This window comes from Capsicum annuum, chromosome 6 (genome assembly GCF_002878395.1).
Source record: "Capsicum annuum cultivar UCD-10X-F1 chromosome 6, UCD10Xv1.1, whole genome shotgun sequence".
NCBI lineage: Eukaryota > Viridiplantae > Streptophyta > Magnoliopsida > Solanales > Solanaceae > Capsicum > Capsicum annuum.
In genome coordinates this window covers 95,656,567-95,677,247 of record NC_061116.1, presented here as the reverse complement: position 1 = coordinate 95,677,247, position 20,681 = coordinate 95,656,567, and positions in this window count along the sequence as shown.

Sequence of the window (20,681 nt, the reverse complement as noted above, 5' to 3'; positions counted from 1 at the left end):
TTTACAAAAAAGAAGCTATATGAAAAAAAAATAACATGCATTAACTGTAAAATCATCTTCCCTTAATTATTGGGGAACAAGTTTATCCGAAATTAGAGAGCAAATAGCGATTTTGAAAAAAAAAAACGTTAGAATGGAGGAAACTGAAATAGGTAAATTGCTTGAAAATAGGGTAAATTGTTTGAAAATAGGTAAAGAAAAAGTAATTGGTGGAATCCAAAAATAGGTAAATTGCTTGAAAATAGGTAAAAGAAAAACAATTGGTGGAACTCACGTGCTTAACTCTAGAAAAGTCAAAATATTGTTAGTTTTGACATAAGTTGTAATTTTGAGAAAGTGTTGTTATTAATTGTAATTAATATCTTAAGGTTGTTAGTTTCTGTAATTTATCCAATTTTATAACATAATTACCATCATTATTATATTGGCCCACTTACTTTGTAAAGCAAAATTGTAAATGGTTGGCCCATTTTCTTGCTGTTTTCTTGTCCCAAAATGTATGGGACTGCTCTTTTTTTTATTGGAGAAAATTAACAACAAACTTTAAATCCCTTTGTATATAAGAGACTTCATACTGCCATTACATTACCTCCCTGACATGTCCTTTTTCTAATAGGATCCTCATAAATATTCTCCAATTTTAATTGAGAGTACAAAATTGACACCGTCTTACAACACCTATAAATACTCATTGATTTTTTTCATTATTGTAGCATACACTTGTGAAGCTTCTCCTGCCTGTAGCTTTGTGTCTAATTGGAATCATTAGCAAGGTAATTTCTTTTCCTTTCTTTGGGATTTTCACCAATTTCTTTTCTTTTCTTTGTGTTTTTTTTCTTTAGTATTGCAACAGATAGCAATACACAATAATTGATTGAACACTACGACGGTTGGCTTAAGGTGCGAGGATTTAATTTTTCCTTCTTGACCTCAATACCCGACCAATTTTGATTGAAGATGGCGGCGGTCGGCTTAAGGTACGAGAATTTAATTTTGCATTCATCACCTCAAGACCCGACCAATTTTGATGGTGGACGTCGGTTTAAGGTGCGAGGCTTTAATTTTGCCTTCGTCGCCTCAAGACCCGACCAATTTCACTACAAGATACATGGTTTTCTTTAAGTATGGTCCCTTTCACCGATGTATTTATGCAACGGTCTTCTCTAAGTATGGGCCCTTTTACTGATGCATTTATGCGATGGTTTTCTCTAAGTATGGGCTCTTTTCAATGGTCAGTTTAAGGTGCAAGAGTTTAACTTTGCCTCCATCACCTCAAGGTCTGACGAGTTTGGCTTCAAGTATACATAACTATATTTCACCAAAGCCAAAACATGGAAGACCTTTTTTTTATCATTCTTTGATATTTTTTGCAGTTTTTTTTTTAATCTTAACTCTGTGTTTGACCAAGATTTTTTTCCATTTATATAGCTTACAGAGATGGTTTACTTTAGAGACTACAAATCTCCATCCTCTAAAAATAAGTATCTTCTAATTGAGGCCAATGATGGTACTATTTTAACTAAACTATTAACTGAAACTCTAATAGCAGGCAGGTTTGGAGACCCGTGGCCACCCTTGTAAAATTCTCTCCATATGTCATAGTGGACTTCAGAACATGACATTGGTGCTAATTGATCGATTAAAGTATGGCTTCTTCGAACTCCAAACTGACGTCAATTGAATATTACGAGCACCCTTCTTTGCTTAGGACGTCGGATACTCAAAGAAGATATACATTGGGGAGACACTATGGAGATAATTGGTGAATATCATCATACTCAAGGATATTGGGAATATGGTGAGGACATATTGGCTGAAAGTGCACAAACCTTGAAGACAGCAAAGATATATGATGTTGTTTATGCTTCACTGTTTACTTATGATCAAAACTCTAACATATTATAGACATTCTTTGAGGCTTGGTGTCCAACTACCAATATATTACTTACTTCAGTTGGAGAGCTATCCATATCCATTTAGGACTCGTACAAGATTGGAGGCCTGCCCATTGGAGCTCTTCCTTATGAAGAAGTAGTGCCTGAAGCAAAAGAGCTTACTGATACGCCCAAACTACACCTCTCTTATGAGAGAGTAAGCGGTCGTTGTCAAATATATAACCCAACTAGGTTGGGGTCGAATCCCACAGGGAATATGGTGATAATTAAGTTGTATGCAGAATAGTTGACTTTTAATCGTTCGTTTCCATAAAATAAATAGGGGGATTTGATTCAGTTCACAAATTAATGGTTTCAGCTTAACAAGATGAAATAAATGTAGTATTATTCAAATTCAGAGAAAGAGCAAGCTAGAGTTATGTCCACCTTGTAGTTTTCAATACTTTCTAACTCTGGGCTTTACGAATTCATACATGCATCATGCTTACAGATAAACGTATTGTATTTAATAACATAATCATAGCGTTCCTCAACCATCAAGGACTAATTCACTTTAGTTCTCTCGAATCAAAAGCATTTACCAAAAACAATACGAAATCTCCAAGTAGTTAATCCTTCTAAGGCATTAACATATGAAATAGGGGTTGGTAATCCTATTTTCTTGTCACTACTCTCCTTTCCGATCAACAACCTTTCTTTTGATCAAGTTGCGTTTTAAGGCATATCCTCTATGTTTGCAACCACGAGAATTCAAGATAAACGAAGAGAGTATAATGTAAAAAAAACAATGTATAATGAATTCAAAACCCAAAGTAATAGATTGTATGCTACAAGGCTTCCATAGCCCTAACTAATAAACTTAGTTACTCATGAATAAGATGAAAATCACAATAGAAATATTCATCATACCAAAAACTAGAAGACGATCTTGGTGTGCGAATACTGAGAGCAAGAGCAAAAAACATTTTTCTCTCTCTCTCAAGCTAAGCCGCCCTTCTCTGCTCTCTCCAAAAAAAATACAGAATAATGAATCCTCCTTAAAAATTCAGCATTAAGCCTTTTAATAATCCTCTCTCATAATTGCCTTCTAGATCCCTGAACTAATTATAAATGATAAAATAGTCTTTGACATAGTTTCTAGGCGCCACATTTGGTCCAGATTGTAGTTTCTAGGCACCATATTTGGTCCAGGTTGCTACTCTCTCTTGTGTCATATGTCATCTGCATTCCATAGTCCCATAATGTCTTCATCTACCTCATTAATACCTGAAATCATGCTAATCACATCGATTAGCTCAATTACATAGAAGTAGAGTAAAAACATAAGAAACTAGGCACTTTGTTCTCTAAACATAGCTAAAATATAGATAAATTATGGTGCTTAGGTGTATAAATACACCCAAAATCACTTATAGGTGTTGATGAAAAGAATGAGAGAGTTATCCCTCTTTCTTGTGAATTCCTATTTGTAGCTTTCCAACATCTTCAAGAAGGAGAGTCTTCTTATTCAAGAGTTTCTTTAAGCAAGTGGATAAAGTTTTAGTGCAAGAGGGTATTAAGATACGAGTCATCTCCATTGATAAAGGAGAAAAAATTGGCTCTCTTGAATTCAACCCATAACCTAACTGGGACTATTCCGAAAAAAGCAAAATGGTTAAGTGCAGATAATGCTACATTTTCCAAACTTGGAGTGAAGTACAAACATAGGACTGATACATATTTGGAAGAATTCCTATCATGTTGGTTATGCACCTTTTTATTTCCCTATAAGGATGGACATTTCATTCTCTCAGAAACTTTTAGAGTTGCGGCTATGATGTCAGATAAGCAAACTTTCAATTTTGCAGTTCCAGTCCTATTGAGCATTTACAATGGTCTCAACAGGGTCTATAAATCTTTGTAGCTTGAGCAGCTCAGAGTATCATTTCATATCCATTATGTGTATGGTTGGCTTGCTTACTATTTTAAGAAACATTTTCTACTTTCTAATTGACCATCTATTCCGTTGATGACGGCATATTTCGGTGAAGGTGGAGAAAGGTACTTTAATGGAGAGCTTTCCAGAAAGCACATCCATCAAGGAGATAGTGCTATTTGGACTTCCACTATGCTAAGAAAGTCTGATCCTTGTCATTTTATGGATGATGATAAGGATTACGAATCAGAGATAAGCTACTTCGTGAGCCTATGTTTTAACCTCTTCCTTTTTAGATATGGAGGTTCATTCATACTTGAGCCATACAGTCCATACCATTTTAGACATCAGTTTAGGTTTTATCAAGGCCTTACCAGAATCTTGTAAGATGATATTCACGGTGCTTCACTAGATGAAGGCCTTAGATTTCACCGAATTTGTGTATTGCATAGTTCTATGTCGAAATCAACTTTTTCTAAAGTCATACCTAATGCATGAAGACATTCATCCACGCAGTATAAATCTTGGTGTGACAAAGTTCATGGAAACTTTCTCAAAGTTAACTTGCAATTTTGGTGAACACCATAGGTCCTATTGTCGACACTCCTCAAGAAAATGGTAAGGAGGTCCTAATTGTGGCTAAGCCTCCAGTTTTGAAAGCTAAGGTAGTTATTCTATACAAATTCAAGGGACCTCTACATGCAGAACTCAGAAAAAGAAACTGCCTATTCTGATTCAACGGGCTTTCAATAAATGACGATCTCAAGATGAGAGTGATAGTAGTCTTGGAGATCATTGTTGAAAGAAGGTAAAACCATCCTCGGCAAAGCAAGGTAATTCTAACTCCCATGTGAAGATTCTTGCTAGTTCATCGAAAGCTCCGCCAGCCATTGAGGAGGTAACAACTTAACTCTCTAATATTTTATAGTATATGCATCACCTTTGTATACCTCTTATATGATGTTTTTCTTTGTGTGCGTAGCCAGAAAATGTCCAAGTCTTGGAAGATCCTCACCAAAGTAAGCCACAAGATAATAGCGAGTCTATAGTAGGTCCAGACTTAAGAGAGTTACTTTTGTCATACAAAGAGGTCACTTCCAACCCTTGTGTTAAAGTCAAAGCAAATGTAGAGTCAAATTTTCCCTGGCAACCAGCGGTAACCATGTTTTTATTTGTGGCAAGAAGGTTATTTCAAAGCTTAAAAGGGAATTTATCATGAAGTCTTAAGCTAGTATCCACACCGAGACGTCACACGGTGCTTAGGATCACAAGTGACCCCAAGCTAACCCTTCTACTGGCATAACTCATAAGCAACTGAACAAAAAGTATAAACTATACAAATCTACAAAAAATAACTCTTTTCTGAATATGATAGATACAAAACTAAATTTACAAGATTACAACTCTGCTTTTACCATCAAAACTAAAATGGAATACATCAACTTCTACTGACTGTCTATGAAGCCTCTACTAGTATTGACTATAGGTAGCTGGGTCATGACTCCCAACTATCCCAACTCAATATGGCTGGATAAAGAAAATACAAAACTTCTCGAACTGTAAAACAAACTCAAGCCCTTGAATCAAAAGGACTCATCACCAGCTGACTGGATGCCGCGAACTGACTGGATCTGAAGATGTACACTATACCTTGTACCTACATTCCGAGAAAATATAGCCCACATATGAATATGTGGGTCAGTACCATGGAAATGTACAAAGCATATAGGGGTGTAATGCATATATAAAATAATATCTTAATATCATCACAGTTTATAAAATTATGCATGCTGATATAAATGACTCACTTAGCTCGAATTAAAATTATCATAATCATACGAGAGTAAAATATATCGGGTGAAACATGTGAGTCATCATAATAAATCTCAATTCATTTCCATCTCGATTCCAAATCATCAAAGAAATCAAATCTCATAAAAATTCTCTTTGGAATATATATTCATTAAATCTTTTGAAAACAATGACTTTCTCAAACTCACTCTTTAAAACAAATATGTTTTCATCTCAGATAGAAGAATAAGACTTTTCATATTAGATAGGAGAATACACACACACACACATTGGGATTCTCTTACAACCGACCATGTGAGCTACATGGAGTCCAACGTTCAACCCACGTTGGGGAGAGCTATTCTGTCCTTGCCATTGGAGTAGGACCTTAATCTTTTGTTCACTAGTGATCACTATATCAATCAGCCTTAGACTCACATCCTACGGGGACACGTAGTTCTAGAGAAGTACCAATTACAGCTATACCTCCCACTCGGTGCTAAAGACTACTTCCGGACTTAGCTCAGATCATTTCAAAAGAAAATCCACAACAACGCAATTCAACAATTCATATCGGGAGCCATCATGCTACCCCTTTTTCATAATAAATCAACATGTGGATTTATTTTCTCATTCGAGTTCAAAAATAACTCTTTCAATACCAAAAGTCAAATCATTCAAATATCAAGTTGTGTATAACACATTACTTCACTAAAGATCATAATCTCAAAGAGGGTTTAAATCTCATATATCAACACTTGAGCAAAACATTTCAAGATTCATACTTTGTCTAGCAAACAAGTATAACTCATATGAAAATCTGAAAATTCAACTTGAAACATGATATTAGCATCAAAACTCAAGGAATTTATCTTTAAGACATCACAAAAATATCATAGTTTCTTGAACAAGAATATAGGATAATAGTTTCCATCTCAAATTCATAATTAAACAAGTAAAATCATGTATCTTCATAAAATAGTACAAATTTTTGGGCACAAGAATGAAAGGATGTTCTTGTTGAAAACCCCACATACCTTTATGGTAACGGATTCGTTGAAAGATTGGACCCGCAATGTTATTGTGCAACCCTAGTTGTTTTTCTCCTTTTGTGCTCTTAGATGATGAACTTAGATTGATAATAGTGTTATGATGTGTTTAGATTCTATTAAATTCATAAGGTTAAGTTAGGGGTGTGTAAGGAGTGCCAAAAAACTTAATTTCCCTCAAAATAACTCAAAATGAAGTGTTTTTACTACTTCAAACACCATGTGTGCGCCGCATTGCTTATCGCATATATTTATGTATGTGCCGCATTGCTTATCTCACACATTTAAGTATGCACCACGTTGCTTATCACACACATTTAAGTATGCGCCGCATTGCTTATCGCACACCTATTCCAGTAGCCATGTGCAATTGGTTAGGCGACGCACTCTACTTTGCAAAGTCATAACTCCTTGCCCGGGTGTCGAATTTTGATGAAATTGGTATCGTTGGAAAGCTAATTCGATTCTCTATAATTTGGTGGTCTTGGAATGAAAACTTCTATGTATATTATGAGATATTCATGTTTGAAGCTGACCCTTGTGGAATCGAATGTCAAACTTTGGATGAATCAATTGGTCTTAGCTCAACCTTGTTCTAGGTCATTGCTATAAACATTTTCCACCTCTAAACTACTCCATAGACTAGAATAATAATCATGCAACTTGTATTCATGTTAGAATCACTTGGATTAGAGCTTAGACGCGCAGGAACGATGGTTAGAATTTAGCACAAAATTATGGGGTATTACATTATCTCCTCCTTGGGAACATTCGTCCTCGAATGTGGATACTTAACCTGAAACACAGAGGAATATTAGTCTTCAAGCTATCATGTGTAACTGATAGAACTGAATCACTGGATCTCAAGAATAATGAGCTACTGAATTGGTCTGTAAGTGCATGAATCCTCAAGAAAAATAACTATATGGCTAAGATAGAAACGGGAGTGTCAACTTATGAGTAACCATTACTTTGCACTGGATCTAATCTCATGAGAAAGGATGAGAGGTTTATGACCTGAAAACTCGAGTTATTAAAACATCCCCCTCTTGGGATCGTTCGTCCCCGAATGATAATACTTTGATGAAAATACTAGGAAGAGACTATGATACTACACAGGATACTTACGAACTGAATCATGACTTATGTCACGAGCCGAACCAGAGCTCTATCCGTGACGAGCATTCCGAACCATAAAGGCCCGAAACACCCCTATCTGTCTGATAATCATGCACATAATTTATGACAAAAGAAATGTGAAAGATACACAATATAACGGAAACATGGTCAAGAATCATATGAAAATAAAAATGGGGAATAGTGTCCCACAATCTAAATCAACATCTCTAAAATTGTCTGCGAAATCTCTACTACATGACTAAAACAATGTCTATCTGAAAACTGGGACAAGGCCCCCAGCAGACCCAAAACTAATAAATGATAAATGAAATAGAAGACGTCAGGCCTTCCAAAATATAGAAGGCTCACCACTTGATTTTGCGATCTGTTGGAAGAAATTTACTGGTTATCTGGACCCCTAGACTGTGCCTCCGAACCTGGGAGGGAAGGGGGTCAATACAAAAGTACTGGTATGTAGAGAAATCAAAATAGAAGTATAATATTTTTACACAATATGTGGGAGCCATTATAAAGCAGTTTCATATCAAATCATTTGAAAATACATGGGCATAATGTAATTATTTTCAATAACAATGAAATGCAGTTGAGCTAGGTGGAATACCCTACACAATTTACGCCAACTGTTAAATCTCAGTTGCCACCGAGATTAGAGTATATGTGAGGGGAAGACACACAAGATCACACAGCATGGTGTCTCAACCCAATGGTAGTGCCCAAGATCACTTAGCCCGGGCTCCTACCTATAATCCCAATTTGGGAATGACATAAAGTCAAGTACTCAAGATCACTTAGCCTGGTACCAAATTCCCGTGTCGGCAAACACGATTTCCAGCGATGAGCCCTTACACTCAAATGCCTTCTTTGGGCATCCAACTATCTCATGTAAAATCAATGCATTCAAATTTTGTTCAAATAAATCACATGTCATACTCTGTAGGGTATTGTCATACCTGACTTGTAAGTCATCAGTGTCATATCATTCTCTTCATTCAATCATCATATGCAACATATTTCAACATGAACAAAACAACCCTCTCTTTAAAAGTCTAAAACCATATCCAAATCATGACATTTTTAAGACATTTCATGACATGCATTTCAAGATGATTTCAAACGATTCATATCATGTGAAAACTTAAAAAAAATATCATATCAAGAGAGGGGTTCCATGTAAATCATTCTCTTAATTTATTATCATTATGAAACACATGCATATCCATATATAATATATCAAATCACATTGGAATTAGGCCTAAAGACCAAATCAATATCATAAAACGTTTAAAACATAATCATATTCGTAATTTCAAAACCCCCATTTTGAAAACATGAATTTTTAAAGCCCATGAGATTTTTGAGATAACCCTATGTACCTCTATATGCGAATATGATAGATGCTTCTTAAAGCCTACATTACAGAGATTCCAAATCTTCAATTTGTTTTGAAAACCCATAGTTGAATCTTGAAATATTTGAGTTTTTATTTTGAAATCCTAGAGAGAGTTCTTGAACAATTTGGATGAATAAAGGTGTATTTTGGGGTCTTTGGGAACTGAATTTCGTGTTTATGGCTAAATAAGGGTGGAAAAGGACCATTTTGCCCCAAAAACGGAGTGTTTAAGTCACTTAAAACCTTTACATAGGGGCTGCCTATGCTATTGCCTATGTTTACATAGGTGCCGCCTATGCTATCGCCGATGCTTACATAGTCGCTGCCTATGCTATCACCTATGTTTACATAGGCTGTGCCTACTACTTTGAAAGGCCATAACTTCTTGCTCGGATGCCGGATTTTAGCAAAATTGGTATCGTTGGAAAGCTAACTCGAAGACCTATCATTTGACACATAGTAGTCTCTATAATTCGACATATACAGAGAGTTATGGTCGATGGAAGCTGACACAAATTACAACGTCCACTAAAACTTAATCGATCGAAATAATTTTAACTCGTCCTTGAGTTGAAGGACCTCTATGGTCTAAATTCAAGCTTCAATGGATTCACATACTATGCAAATAATTAATATGCCATATTGGCATAGGATTTATGGCTTTGAGATTATCAACGCATCAAAATCATGGTCTATATTGTAGCTCGAAATGCAGGGCGTTATAAGAATAATTCAGGTCGGGTCTATATACATAGGAACGACGGTCTAAACTCTAGCCCGAAATATGGAGTGTTACATTATCTCCCCCTTGGGATCATTCATCCTTGAATGATGGGTAGAAACTTGTTGAAGCCTTAAAGATATGGAATAACGCAGACAGGACATGTCCTCTAATAAAAAATACACTGATCTGAAACATGACCATATGGCTGGAACTACTGATATTCTGAATTCTTATATCGGACACGCATATCTGATGCATAGAATACACGACTGAAGCTATTCATAAGCTGAATTCTCATAATGAACATGCATATATGATGCATGGATCTATGACTGAGTTGTTCTCATAAATGCAGGACTAAATACATTGATAAGCTGAACTTTTCTATTGAACATACATTTCTAATGCATGCATATCCGGCGGAACTGACGTGTGACGTATGACTGAATACGCAATGATAACTGGTGCGAAGCTTGTAATAAGAATCTATGCATGCAGCTGAATGGGGTATCTACCCCTTGGGACCCTATGTCCCTCTATGAATGCTCAATTCACTAAGATACTCGGAAATTTGAGGCGATGCACAGGGCACCTACGAATTGAATCATAACTGAACCTCTGGAATCTGAATCTAATGCATGACGCATGAACTGATCTATACTCGTAATTACTAGTATACTCTATCTTGAAATAGTAGCATGTCTGAGATTTTGGGTAGCATGAATAAGTGCAAAGACGAGAAAATAAGTCATACGAATCTAACTGCTAAACTGACTTATTGGCCATACAGACTAAATTATACTACACCCTCATACTTAACTGGAGTATTCTCTTCAACACTCTCTCTCAGGAAGTTCTAGCAATAATAGGGATCCACGAATCTTGGGTATGGGTTACACAAGACACCCACTAAGGAATCATCACAATGACACCACTCTGTAGTCTAGAATATAGACATATAACTCCTAAATTAGGATAGAATTACCAGACCTTTGGCGATACAACTTCTTACTTTCAAGCTTAGCACACTTCTCGAATATCCCTTAACTATACTATTTCTATAAATATCATATTCATTCAATTCAGCTTAAAATTCTCATATGAGCATTTACAATTTTTTTTCTACTACTATCTAAAATAGCTTAATCCTTACACCGCGATCAAGCCTAACTCTAAGTCACAAAAATACAACATTCTACACCACGCTATTATTCTAAACCATATGATGCCACCTTCTATACCTCTTTTAAAGATCACATCCTAAGCATAAGATGCCTTACCACTTCAATGACTACTCTGAACTCTTAATATGAAGTCGCTAATGCATATTGTGACCTTCCACTACAATCCCAAAACACCATTCAAGCCTATTTTACAACCACATGTTGACTTCAAGGCAACCACCCATAAATACATACTTCACATAGTTTCTAAACTAGTGCCAATAGAACTCCCTCGCGCTACCCTAAGACATACACACACAAACTTTTCCACTAACCATCACGTGTATCAAAGACTTGGCCCCAACTCTTACTTCATACTTATGGCCTTATCTAAGCAAGCATACTATGATCTTCCATCAACAAGAACATTTACATCGTCACCACTATCATTGCATAGGGAGGGTCACTAAAAGGTTAAAACATAAGATCCTGAAGCATGAAAATATTTTTATACGAGACTGAGCAAACTATAAAAAGTGAGTACACGTGTCATGAGTTGCATGACCTTAACTAGAGTTCATAACATAAGGAATGTGATTTTGACTACTTGAATGAACTAGAACTCATTATCTTGGAACTGGAAGAGTACGTGACTCTCTATCATATATAGGGATCGTGAACTATGATCACGAAACTGAATCGTGAGGCATGAGTAAGCACCCGAATAACTGAAAAAAATACTGAGGTAGGAATGGGTTGAGATTCACCCTCACTTTCTGATGTTCTATATCATATTGCATTACTACTAAAATCTGAGAGCCTTGGTTATTCATTCTATCATCTCCCCCTTGGCTTTAAGCCATCATCTTAAGTTTGGGAGATCTCTTACTAGACTTTAAACTTAACCGCACTCACTGCACTCTGGGGTCTGAAATATGACAATAACATACCTTCTCATAAGTAGTACTAGTTTACAACTACCAACAAAAGAAGGTCAAGGGGTAAGGTCACATAATAGACATGATCAACCTTAATCTTATATTATAGCCCCATATAATTTTTTCTACTTATACGGATTTCTCACCTCATACTTACTCACTCAATCATACATTTAGACTGCCTTCAAATTCCTCAAACAACCATGAGTCTATAATCACAACTTACTCGCTAATATAGCCATTTTCACATTCAAGCAACCAACAAATCACCCTGACTAACAACTCCTTATCTACCTTATACTAAACTAACTCACAAAGACGAATTACCTCTTTACCAACTCAATTTCATGCAAACAGATTCAGCCATGCATATATTAAACCAACGAAAGAACAAGAAGTTGCTAGTGAATTGAAACAGTCCTCACACGGCTTTACTAGACTTTGGTTTTGTATTTTGAACAAGAAAATGAGATGGATGACAAGGCAACTATGCTAGTTAATCGAAAGAGCCCCACATGGCTTCACTAGACTTTGATTTTTTTTATTTTTTTTCAAAAACACCATGATAACAAGATTACATATTACAAGGGATAGAAAATTGACACATAATATTTAATGGTCTAAGAATATATATATTATTCTGTATAAATAAAAATTTGTAAAACACTTCCTCCATGGACTACCATATCATCCACACAAGCTGCTAGCTACCACATTGGTTTATCACTATAAAGGGGTAAATCATCTTCAAACATCGGTTATTCAACTAAAATATTCATTTACACAAAATCACCCTCACTCTGACTTCTAACTTTGTGACTTTACATCACCAACTTGTTGGTCCAATATCACTACCAATAGTTCATGACAACAACACTTTAACTTATGCTGCTATTCGAGTAGAAATAAAGTTCCAACATTTTGCTATACATTATCCACATCTGTAACAAGATTTTGAGAGGGACAAGATACACTTAATACCTTAAGCTGGAATGCATGATTCCATCAGGATCAATGTTTACATCAGAATCAACATATATTGATGCACTAACAAACACCTATCGAGCCTTTGCACAATTTTTAAAATCTTATAGGACTCAATCAAAAAGGACTATATCATGTATATTCTAAACTTTTTGGACTAGAATCAGCCGAATAATGGGACATGTCTGAGAACATCAGAGTAAGGAAAGAATTTGGGATAACTTTACTTTCATATGGGCGACACCATAGCATGAATTAAAGCATGAAAGAGGAACATTCTGACTCTATTGTACAAACTAGAACATAAAGAAAGAGACATTCCTAAATGCCTAGAAGCCTCCTACTTATAAGTGTGGCGCGCTAGATACCCATAAATAAGACTCTACTCGATGCGATTTTGCAGATACCCTGGGACCATGAACCGTGCTCTGATACAAAGTTTGTCATGACCCAAATCGGGGCCCTGGCCGTGATGAGCATTCTGAACTATAAAGGCCCAAAACACCCCTATCTGTCGAATAATCATGAACATAATTCATGACAAAAGATATGCGGAAGGTACATAATATAATGGAACATGGTCAAGAATCATATGAAAACAAAAATCGAGAATAGTGTCCCACAATCTAAATCAACATCTCTAAAACCGTCTGCACAATCTCTACTACATGACTGAAACAACGTCTATCTGAAAACTGGGACAAGGCCCCCAACAGATCCAAAGCTAATAAATGATAAATGAAATAGCAGACGTCAGGCCTTCCAAAATATAAAGGGCTTACCACTTAATTCTGCGATCTGTCGGAAGAAATTTACTGGTTATCTGGAACCCTAGACTGTGCCTCCAAACTTAGGAGGGAAGAGGGTCAATACAAAAGTACTGGTACGCAGAAAAATAAAAAAAGAAGTATAATATTTTTACACAATATAGGTGAGAGCCATTATAAAGCAGTCTCATATCAAATTATTTGAAAACATATGGGCATAATGTAATTGTTTTCAATAACAATGAAATGCAGCTGAGCTAGGTGAAATACCCTACATAACTTACACCAACTGTCAAACCCCAGTTGCCATTGAGATTAGAGTATACGTGAGGGAAAGACACACAAAATCACACAGCATGGTGTCTTGACCCAATGGTAGTGCCCAAGATCACTTAGCCCGGGCTCCTACCTATAATCTCAATTTGGGAATGTATAAAGTCAAGTACTCAAGATCACTTAGCCTGTGACCAAATTCCCATGTTGGCAAACACGATTTCCAGTGATGAGTCCTTACATATCTCATGTAAAATCAATGCATTCAAATTTTGTTCAAATTAATCACATGTCATACTCTGTAGGGTATCGTCATACCCGACTTGCAAGTCATCAGTATCATATCATTCTCTTCATTCAGTCATCATATGCAACATATTTCAACATGAACGTAAAAACTCTTTTTGAAAGTCAAAAACCATATCCATATCATGACATTTTTAAGACATTTCATGACATGCATTTCAAGATGATTTCAAACAATTCATATCATGTGAAAACTTAAAACAATATCATATTAAGAGAGAGTTTTTGTGTAAATCATTCTCTCAATTTATCATCATTATGAAACACATGCATATTCTTATATCATATATCAAATCACATTGGAATTAGGCCTAAAGACCAAATCAATATCATAAAACGTTTAAAACATAATCATATACATAATTTCAAACCCCCATTTTGAAAACATGAATTTGTAAAGCCATGAGATTTTTGAGATAACCCCATGTACCTCTATATGCAAATATGATAGGTGCTTCTTGAAGCCTACATTGCAGAAATTCCAAATCTTCAATTTATTTTGAAAACCCATGGTTGAATCTTGAACTATTTGGATTTTTATTTCGAAAATCCTAGAGAGAGTTCTTGAACAATTTGGATGAATGAAGGTATATTTTGGGGTCTTTGGGAACTGAATTTCGTGTTTATGGCTAAATAAGGATGGAAAAGGATCATTTTGCCCCAAAAACGGAGTGTTTAAGTCACTTGAAACCTTTACATAGGCGTCGCCTATGCTATCGCCTATGTTTACATAGGTTGTGCCTACTACTTTGAAAGGCCATAACTTCTTGCTCGGGTGCCGGTTTTAGCAAAATTGGTATCGTTGGAAAGCTAACTCGAAGACCTATCATTTGACATATAGTAGGCTCTCTAATTCGACATATACAGAGAGTTATGGTCGATGGAAGATGACACAAATTACAACGTCCAATAAAACTTAATCGATCAAAATAATATCAACTAGTCTTTGAGTTGAAGGACCTCTATGGTCTAAATTCAAGCTTGAATGGATTCACATACTACACAAATAATTAACATGCCATATTGGCATAGGATTTATGACTTCAGGATTATCAACGCATCGAAATCATAGTCTATATTATAGCCCGAAATGCGGGGCGTTATAAGAATAATTTAGTTTGGATCTATATATGTAGGAACGACTATCTAAACTCTAGCCCAAAAATACCGGGTGTTACAACTTAATATCTGAAACTGAAACTTATGCATGAACTGAGCTGAATTCATAATTTAATTGGACACAAACACATTGTCTCTTGGAATGTACATACGTGTAAGACTGCGGATAGTAAGACTAGCTGGAAAATTAAAAATCTATAGGATCTTATCTCCTTGCTTGCTAAACTAGACTACAGGCTATATGGACTGGATCATACTGACTACCCATACTTAAATGGAGTATTTCTTTAGCACTTTTCTACGAAATTCTATTGACTTTAGGGAGCAAAAAATTTTGGGCATGCTCTGAACAACACATTTGACTAAGGAATTACAACATTGATATAACTCTATAGCATGGAATATAATTATATAACTCATAAACTAGGATAGGATTGATAGGCCGTAGGCAACGTAACTTCTTACTTTCAAGGTTAGCATCACTTCTCAAATGCTCTCTTAACTATACTATTCCCCTTAAATACCATACTCATTTGATTCAACTTAATTCTCATATTAGCACTGCGAAATCTTTGTACTAAGGTCTAAACTAAACTAAGTTCTCTCACCATGATCAAGCCTAACACTAAATCACAAGATACAATATGCCAAACCACAATACTATCCTAAACCACAAGGTTCAATATTCTATATCTTCTTAGAGCTCACGCCCTAAGCATAACATGCCTTACCACTTCAATGACTAATTTAAAACTCTTGATATGGATTCACTAGTGCATATTACATTCATCATCTTACACCTAACATGACATTCAAGCCTATCATTAAAAATCACATATAACTTTAAGGCAAATACCCCTAAAGGCATACTTCGCACATTCTCTAAGCCTTTATCAACAACAATTTTCTTGCACTATTCTTAAAAACATATACACAATTTTTAACTAACCATGACATGTATCAATGACTTCACCTCAATCTTACTTCACACTTTAGCCTTAGATAGAAAAGTATAAATAATCTTTCTTAATAAGGGTCATCAACTCTCTCACATCTAAACCATTGCTTATCCACTATCAACACGACTATCTTAACATAGGAAAAGGTTACCGAAGGGCTGACACATATGAGCCAGAAGCACGAAAACTACAATACATAACATTAACACTTATCTTTGTCCTGAGGAATAAAATATCAAAGGCATAGATTCATTAAAGAAATATAAGCTGAGGACATGCATGATATAATGCGAACTTCACTAGTATCATGAGTTTAAAAACTGGTCATACTCTGAAACATGAGTTTATACTTATCATGAGCTATTCAACCTAAGACTGGAGTTCATAGATTCATAAGAAATAACTCGAATCACAGAGTGAAGCTATTACATACTTTCTAGAAGCTGAGAATGGGCTTGAGCACACATGATAGGTATAAGAATAGGCCTATGGCATGGATTTGTCAAGCAAGTGATGAATTTGGTGTTGTAATGACTAAAATCCAAGGAATACTCTAGAGTAAGAAGGGAGAAGTATCTCATCATTACTCATTATTGACATGTATCACAATTTAATTCTCAAAACTCGGTTTGGTTCTTTACTAACCATCTCCCCTTTAGGTCAAAGATGGTATTCTAAGTATGATGATCTACTCTATATCCTCGAGATTAATCTAGAATTTCATCATTCTATTATCTACACATAAATGCCTATACTCACAAGAATAAACTAATTTCAAACTTACCAACTTCATTCTTGAACAACCCATCCATATGCCATCCTTAACTTTCTAGCTTCAATAATCATCATCAAAGACTTACACTTTCATTTGCAACCATACCTACATCTCTAATCACATAATCATAACCTACCAAGATCACACCTCTATTCTTATATTTTTTTTCCAAACCATGAGAATAATAATCATACTAAAAAGGCTCAACATCTTCAATCATAACTCCTTAACTTAGCTATCAAGAACATCATAAATTATCTAACTAGCTTTTCTCCACCTAGAAACTCAACGTTACTACTAACCCCCACAATATGCAACAATCCTAAAAAAATAATGCATCCCCATAGCACCTTGGGCACACCTCTACATCATATTTAATTATGAACACATGATCTTACACTCTTGCATACACTGTTCAGGACTACTAGATAACCTTCATATAACTAGCATCAACAACTGAACCATCCACTGTTCAACTTAATGTCTAGTGCTAAATATGATTTACAACTCAATCTCACATACAATTCTCCCTTTAAAACTATAGAACACAGCATTAAGAAAAACTAGTGCACAATGACAATCGATCATAATCATATGGCCTATCTTATTCATAATCTGTTAACACATCCTCCTTCTTCACATCATTAATATTTACCTATCTTCACACCTAAATTACTTTCATAGCTCTATAAATTTCAACTAAACTTCCTCTTGAAATCTCAGGAAAGCCTAAAGTAACAATACTCAACCACCAAGTACTTCCATCAAAACCTATACTTTCCTAGCACAACAAATTCCATCAATAACTCTTTTCATACTTCAAGCAAACAACAATCCACCTTAACTAATAATATCCTTCTCTAACTTCACTAAACTAACAAACAAGGGTATATCACTTCATTACTTATTCAATCATAAGCAAAAATTCAGCTATACATATTCAATAAATTGCCCTTACCACCATTCTTGCCACAACACTTTAGAACCCACAAGTTCAACTAACACAAGACTTTCAACTAAACGTTTCTACTTCTGTTACTACACAGAAACCTACTCTTGCAACTAACACCAGAACAACAAGATAAATAACAAGTTGCTAGTGAATCGAAATAGGCCTCACACGGCTTTACTAGACTTTGAATTTGTGTTTTGATTAAGAAAATTATATGAATAACAAAGCAACTATGCTAGTGAATCGAAATATGCCTCACACGGCTTCACTAGACTTTGATTTTTCACAAACATAATGATAAAAAAATTACATAATATAAGAGATAGAAACTTGACACACAACATTCAACGATCTAAGAATACACCTTACTCTGTCTTAATTAAATAACATATAAGAATGAGGGCATAACTTAAATTTGAAGGACTTATAACACATTATAAGGCTCCTCTCAAGCCACTTTATAAAACTTCTGAAACTTCTGCCAGCAAATATAAGAGCATTATCTGGGGAGAAAATTGGAACTTGCCAAACATATTACCTCAAGAATAGTACATAGATAGAGAAGTATAGATTATCAAAATGGATTCTGAGGAGAAATTTCAAAGCATAACTGACTCGGGCTTAGTGCATAATTTCTACAGTCCTAATAAAGCACTTCAGTTTTTAGAACTCAAAAGTACTGATAGGATACTTTTGTAGCTCTCTTACAATTCCATAACTATCTATGGAGAATTAAGCTCAACTGTTTCTGATACCTTGGAAATAAGATAGAGATGGTCTGACTAGAGTAAGATGAGGATCTGTATAAGTTTCTTGGAGAACTTTTCTATAGCACGATTTAAGACTTAAAAGAATGGAGACATTTCCTAAATACCCTGTAGCCTCTCGAAGAAAAGTATAGACGTCTCCATACCATTCCACAGATTTCTACTAGACACGGCTTGATGGACACCCTAGGACACTTGAACTCTGTGCTCTGATACCAAGTTTGTAACGCCCTAAAATCGGGTCCTGAGATGTCACACGGTGCTTAGGATCACAAGTTACCCCAAGCTAACCCTTCTACTAGCAGAACTCATAAAAAACTGAACAAAAAGTATAAATCTATACAAATTTGTGGAAAATAACTCTTTTCTGAATATGATAGATACAAAACTAAATTTACAAGATTACAACTCTGCTTTTACAACCAAAACTGAAACAGAACATCAACTTCTACTGACTATCTATGAAGCCTTTACTAGTACTGACTATAGGTAGCTGGGTCATGACTCCCGACTATCCCAACTCAATACGGCTGGTTAAAGAAAATACATCACTTCTCGAACTGTATAACTAACTCAAGCCCTTGAATTAAAAGGACTTATCACCTGCTGACTGGATGCCACGAACTGACTGGATCTGAAGATGTACACTATGCCTTGTACCTACATTCTAAGAAAATGTAGCTCACACACGAATATGTGGGTCAGTACCATAGAAATGTACCGAGCATATAGGGGTGTAATGCATATATAAAATAATATCTTAATATCATCACAGTTTATAAAATTATGCATGCTGATATAAATAACTCACTTAGCTCAAATTAAAATCATCATAATCATAAGAGAGTAAAATATATCGGGTGAAACATGTGATTCATCATAATAAATCTCAATTCACTTCCATCTCGATTCCAAATCATCAAAGAAGTCAAATCTCATAACAATTCTCTTTGGAATATATGTTTATTAAATCTTTCGAAAACAATGACTTTCTCAAACTCAATCTTTCAAATAAATATGTTTTCATCTCAGATAGAAGAATAAGACTTTTCATATTAGATAGGAGAATACACACACACATTGGGAGTCTCTTACAACCGACATAAATCATGTGAGTTACATGGAGTCCAACATCCAACCCACGTTGGGAAGAGCTGTCTTGTCCTTGCCATTGGAGTAGTACCTTAATCTTTTGTTCACTAGTGATCACTATATCAATTAGACTTAGGCTCATATCCTATGGGGGCATGTATTTCTAGGGAAGTACCAATCATAGCTATACCTCACACTCGGTGCTAAAGAATACTCCCAAACTTAGCTCAGATTATTTCAAAAAATAATCCACAATAATGCAATTCAATAATTCATATCGGGAGCCATCATGCTACCCTTTTTTCATAATAAATCAACATGTGGATTTCTTTTCTCATTCAAGTTCAAAAATAACCCGTTCAAGATCAAAAGGTCAAATCATTCAAATATCAAGGTGTGTATAACATATTACTTCACCAAAGATCATAATCTCAAAGAGGGTTTAAATCCTATATATCAACACTTGAGCAAAACATTTCAAGATCATACTTTGTCTAGCAAACAAGTATAACTCATATGAAAATCTGGAAATTCAACTTGAAACATAATATTAACATCAAAACTCAAGGAATTTATCTTTAAGACATCACAAAATTATCATAGTTTCTTGAACAAAAATACAGGATAATAGTTTCCATCTCAAATTCATAATTAAACAAGTAAAATCATGTATTTTCATAAA